The sequence below is a fragment of the Tachypleus tridentatus genome, chromosome 9 (assembly GCF_004210375.1).
Source record: "Tachypleus tridentatus isolate NWPU-2018 chromosome 9, ASM421037v1, whole genome shotgun sequence".
NCBI lineage: Eukaryota > Metazoa > Arthropoda > Merostomata > Xiphosura > Limulidae > Tachypleus > Tachypleus tridentatus.
Window position 1 is genome coordinate 28,146,351 of NC_134833.1, and position 6,296 is coordinate 28,152,646.

The following is a 6,296-nucleotide window of genomic DNA, read 5'->3' on the forward strand; positions in this document are numbered from 1 at the left end:
TAATAGAAAAAAATTGGGGGAGGTCGCTGTATCTATTGAGGATTCCCTCATCAGTTGTTCTCCTTCTTTTGTTTTACTATAACTAATAGTTTAAATTTTTATTATCATCATTATAAGTCATAAAAATCATTTGTGTAATAACTTGTCACACATAGTTGACATTGATAACAAGGTATTTCTATAACCACAATGGGCACGACACAGATAGCCCATTGTGTAACTATGCGCTTAAACTGCAAACAAAGATACAACGCTAAAATCACGGATTCGATTCCTCTCTATGACGACACTTTCGCATATAATAATTTTATTCATGAAAACATTCAAAATTATGAATAATAAAAGCAGGAATTCTTTTAAGAAAAATTAAAAACAGTAATATTTTAACCCTCTTTACATCATCGAGTGTGTGTTTTATTATAGCAAAGCCACATTAGACTATCTGTTGAGTCTACCGAGGAGAATCGAAGCTCTGATTTTAGCGTTGTAAACTCGTAGACTTACGGCTATACTAGCAGGGGGAAGTGGTGGAGAAACAAAATACAAACTATGGAGGTACTTGTAGAGCCATAGGCAGCTCAATCTAGAGGATCTGGAGGCATGTCCTTTAGAAAATTGATATAATTTACGGTTGTTATATTAATCAAATAGCAACTCTGGTTCCGACGTCTTTGATGTTACTAGTGGTAATAAGTCATTTATAAGACTATATTAATCGATGATATATACAATTATTTAATTAAGTAAAAATATTGATAATTATTTTATTTATCGCTACCACTATTATAAAGAATAATTTCAAAAGTCTTTCTAGCAATAATCAAATCATGGATTATTAAAATATTAAATGCCAACTTTTTGGGTGGAGTTTCTTAATCAATAAAAATCAAAGTTTACTCAAACGCGATTTTCATACAGAATAATGGTTTACGTAATTTATTTTTAAGAGATGATAAATTAATTTATTATTTTTATAGCGAAATTATCCCTATTATTACTAAGGCTGTTCTTAGAATTAATATAATCGATTTTTCCGTGTCTTCGGCCTGGCATTGCCGATACGTGTTAAGGCGTTCGACTCGTAATCTAAGAGTCGTGGGTTCATAGATACAACGCTAAATCAGGGGTTCGATTCCCCTCGGTGGGCTCAGCAGATAGCTCGATGTGGCTTTGCTATAAGAAAAAACATACATACACTGAAGGAAAATCCGCTTTTCGAAAGTGCTCTGTTTACTGAAGGAAAGCCCACTTTTCGGAAGTGCTCTAGTTACCGAAGGAAAGTCTACTTTTCAAGGTACTCTGATTACTGAAGGAAGGGCCCGGCATGGCCAAGCGTGTTAAGGTGTTCGACTCGTAATCCGAGGGTCATAGGTTCGAATCCCGGTCGCAACAAACATGCTCGCCTTCCCAGCCGTGGGGGCGTTATAATGTTACGGTCAATCCCACTATTTGTTGGTAAAAGAGTAGCCCAAGAGTTGGCGGTGGGTAGTGATGACTAGCTGCCTTCCCTCTAGTCTTACATTCCTAAATTATGGACGGCTAGCGTTGATAGCTCTCGAGTAGCTTTTCACGAAATTCAAAAATAATACTGAAGGAAAGTACACTTTTCGAAAGTGCTCTAGTTACCGAAGGAAAGTCTACAATTCGAAAGTTCTCGGATTATTTTATTTCTCTTTTAGGTATTAATGTTAATAGCCTATATTTCATTGTGTAAGTACATTAAATTAGTAACAATCTTTAATGGCAAAGTCATAGCCAAGTAATTAGGACGCTCGACTTTCAATCTGTGTATCACGGGTTTAAATCCCCGTCCCAGGGAATATACTTGCCTTTTCAGCCGAAGGGTGTAATATTATGACGGTCTATTCCACTATTCGTTAGTAAAAGAGTAGTCCAAGAGTTGGTAATGACTAGCTGCCTTTCCTCTAGTCTTTCAATGCTAAATTTGGGACGCTTAGCGCAGATAGCCCTCGTCTAGCTTTGCGTGAAATTAATAACAAACAAACATTAAAGGCAAAGTAAACTCTTTTGGACACGAAAATAATGTAGAACATTTTCAAATGTTTATCGAGGTAATTCGTTTTTAATTTTTTAATAAAATAGTCTTTTAAGCAAGTTTGCAGAGGGTTGAATATCTTTATCGAAACGGTTTGGGAATCTCACTACGTTGTTACGGTCCATGTCTCCATGACTGGTCTTGCTCTCTTTTGACGAAAGTGGATCTTGACAGTAACCAAGCAACGTGTTTTTATTTCTAAAAGGTTCCGTTGTAAAGCTGTCATATCCTAAGCACATCACTCTTCTCTTTCAACTTTCCTTAATCCGTTTAATGTACGAGAATGACAGAGTACTATCACTTGTTTAAACAGACTGATCGTCCAACCATACGCACTACATCACTGATTTGACCAGTATTTCTTCAATACTATGGAATAACATGGATATCTCTTTTATTTCCCAGTGGCTTGAGATGTGCAATAGTTGAATGGAAGTTATGACTGGAGTCTCTTCTTGAAAATCACATACTGTAATGGCTTCGAATTGAGACGAGACACACTTTAAGTATGCTGCACACTATTGTTTGAGACACATAGATGACTTTTCCACTGACCTTCGTGTTTGATAGATTCTCACCTGTTACAACATGTCATACTTTTCTTATCAACATTAAGGTATGTCTTCTTCCAGGTCTCTCATTTGAATGGTCCTGGATCTCCAAGTTAATCCATATCCCTTTGCCTCCTAATGCCAATGAATATCAAGATATTCTCCGTCTTGCAAAATTTCAAATTTCCGACGTAAACGCATTTTTATCATATAATTGTAAGAATGAATTTGCACTGGAAAGGGCCGATGCAAATCCTTCAAAAAAAATAAGTTTTCGGTAGCATCACACAACCTGAGCACCGCCAAACAATGTCAAAATGTAGTTCCAATACACACAGATTTATCGCAACTTTATATTGAATATAGTCTTCACGTAACTTGCTGATTTACATGTTTAAGATTGTTTTCCAAAAGTACATTGATTTATGATGATTAGTAGGTGTATTGAAAATAACTATTTGCTATTTTTCTTCTCCATTTTTCACAAGTTTTAAAACATTTTTTAATATTTTAGATAACATGGAGAACCGGCATTTCTTAATCCTTTTAAACATTTTTATATCATCTAAGATAAAGCAGATTTTCTTTTAAATTGACAGTTTGGAAGTATAATTTCGATTACTGCTTTCCTTTATTTCAGCATCTTATGTTCTCCTAACTGAACAGTGCTACCACCAGTATTGAGGCACAACAATTGCTGCATCAGAAATGGTCTTGGTAACCATCAATAAAGATGTTCATTTATTGTATCAGAAATGTACTTGATAAACATCAGTGAAGGTATTTACCAAGCAGAGACAACATCTTTATTGTATCAGAAATGTACTTGATAAACATCAGTGAAGGTATTCATCAAACAGAGACAACATCTTCATTGTATCAGAAATGTACTTGATAAACATCAGTGAAGGTATTCATCAAACAGAGACAACATCTTCATTGTATCAGAAATGTACTTGATAAACATCAGTGAAGGTATTCATCAAACAGAGACAACATCTTCATTGTATCAGAAATGTACTTGATAAACATCAGTGAAGGTATTCATCAAGCAGAGACACCATCTTTATTGTATTAGAAATGTATTTGATAAACATCAATAAGGGTATTCATTAAAGCGGTGGTTCTCAAACTTTATCTTCCGCAACTTACTTCGACAGGGGAAAAACCCCACCCAATTTTGCTTGTCACCACACACATACACACAAATTATCAGAATTAATTAGAAGAATGGGGCTGCTTTTGATGTGACTTCCATTTTGGACTACTCTACGAACCATCTAAAGGACTCTTTCAGACCACACTTTGAAAATCACTGCATAGTATGTACGCTTTATGATACTCCTTTCTGGCTTTCACTCAAAGTCAGTATGAGGACCTAAATGTATTTTTATAAGAAAACTTATGGAGTTCCTTGGTATTTGCTACTAGGAGATAAAGGCGGGCACAAATTCTAAAGCCAGTAAGTATCCACAGTGTTCTCTTCCACGCGTAAATTCCAGAGTTGAAAACAAATGTGGTAATTAGTTATGTTATTTATATACATTATTCATTCGAGCAATTTATCAAGTTTTTCGATACTAGGAAAGTTAAAACCGTTCTTAAGCATTGCACAAACTGTTTGAAATTTATTGTTTCGACGAGATCCTGCATGGTCAGGTGGTTAAGGTAATCGACTCCTAATCATAGAGTCGCGGGTTCGAATCCCCGTCACACCAAACATGTACGCCTTTTCAGCCGTGGGTGCGTTATAATGTCTTCTTTTGTAAAAGAGTAGCCCAAGAGTTAGCGGTGGGTGTTGATGACTAGCTGTCTTCCCTCTAGTTTCACACTGCTAGAATTGGGACAACTAGCGCAGATAGCTCTCGTGTAGCTTTGTTGAAATTGAAAACCAAACAAACCGTACATCCCTCAGGTGACCAGAAATTTTACAAGGGCATAATGTTAAACTTACTGTGCTTTATGTAGTAACAACAGCTGAAAGACCAGTAGTTAGAAAAAATGTAGCATTTCAAGTAATTTTACCGGAACTATTTTCAAAGACCTATTGTTAAAAGAACAGAAAGTAGAATGTGTCGTTTTGACTGCATGATAACTTTACAACTGGACCTGGCATGAATAGGTAGTGAGGGCGCTCGACTCGCAATCTAAAGATCGTGGGTTCGAATCCCCGTTACATTAACCGTGCTTGCCTTTTCAGCCGTGCGGGCGTTATAATAAGAAGATTAATCCCACTATTTGTTGGCGAAAGAGTAGTCCAAGAGTTGGCGGTGGATGGTGATTACTGTCTTTCACTGTAAATTATGGACGGCTAGCACAGACAGCCCTCATGTAGTTTTGCGCGAAATTTAAAACCAAGACTTTACAACTACAACTATATCATAGAGCTAGAATGAGTTACGTTCGCCTGGGCAGAGAAGGACATCTAAAATATGCTTACAAGTAGTATGCTAGACACAATCTATCATTGTTAAGTCCAATTTTATTCAAATATTTCGAAAACTTAATGTAATAACTGAAACAAAAACGAAATATATCATCGTTTTTTCTAGTATCTTCCAGCCCAACATGATTTATGATAGCCTGAGGTTTATAGCTCTTGTGTTCTTCTTACCCGTTCTTCTGTGTCAAGTTTTGATTTATAAAACCCTAGGCTCAGTCACTCTATTATTAGTGAGTCCCGAAGGGAGAGGCTTTTTTTATTATAAGGAAAGGAGGCAAAGTTAGAGTTAAGAAGGTTAAACTCTGAATCCCGAACTTTTCTTTTGTTTCTCATTTTCATTTAAAGCTTACGGCAGAAAGAGTGTACATTATCTCATTACCTGCTTTTAAACTGATACACGTTTTTATAAATATGTGTTTTGCTTCTTCCTCATTTAATTCCAGTCACGTGGAAGTTGAGAAATTACGAATTTACTCTAAAGAAAACCACCAGATGTCACAATTAGACATCTTTTACGGTACATGGGATTTTGTGGACAATGGATGTTGAAAACAGAAATTTTAAAAATAATCTATATCACTGGCTTTTATATAAGCGCCATCAGTTAATCCTCGTAAAGCGACTTCGTTTTATACCATTCGCTCCCAGTGAGGTCCGCATATTTGAATTGTAACAAGTTTGTTTAGATGTTTGTCTTCTATTAACCTTAGTGTAAAGAACTGAGCTTACCAGTTTTGTTTGCTCTTGTGCACGTGTTTGATTGCTATATTTATTAGGAACGCTGTAATTAACAAATTCATTAATTCAGAAGCAATTTACTACGTAAAAGAATTAGATAAAAAATGTGTAATAAAAAGCGTCGGAGTTTATTGGTACTTGAAGGGTTAACTCAGTTGAAAAACCCTCGTTTGTTTGTGCGCTCCCTTTTACTTGTGAAAGTGGACCATTGACGTATCTTAATATTATACTTATGTTGGAACATCTGCTCAAGTTACCAATTAAACTCTGATGTACCAACAAGTAAAAGTTGAAATATCAGTTAAATTATTACTTGTGTTGTGTCCGGTACACCACCTAAAGCATTAGGAAACTTAAGAAATAGATCAGTACTTGAACACGTTTATCCCCCCCCCCCCTCAGCAAGTCATCAAATAACATGGCATTCCCTTTCATTAATCAGGATCACTAAGGGGTCAGACTTTCACAAGGTGGAAGGCTTGCTAATGAAGATATCCAGATGTATTAA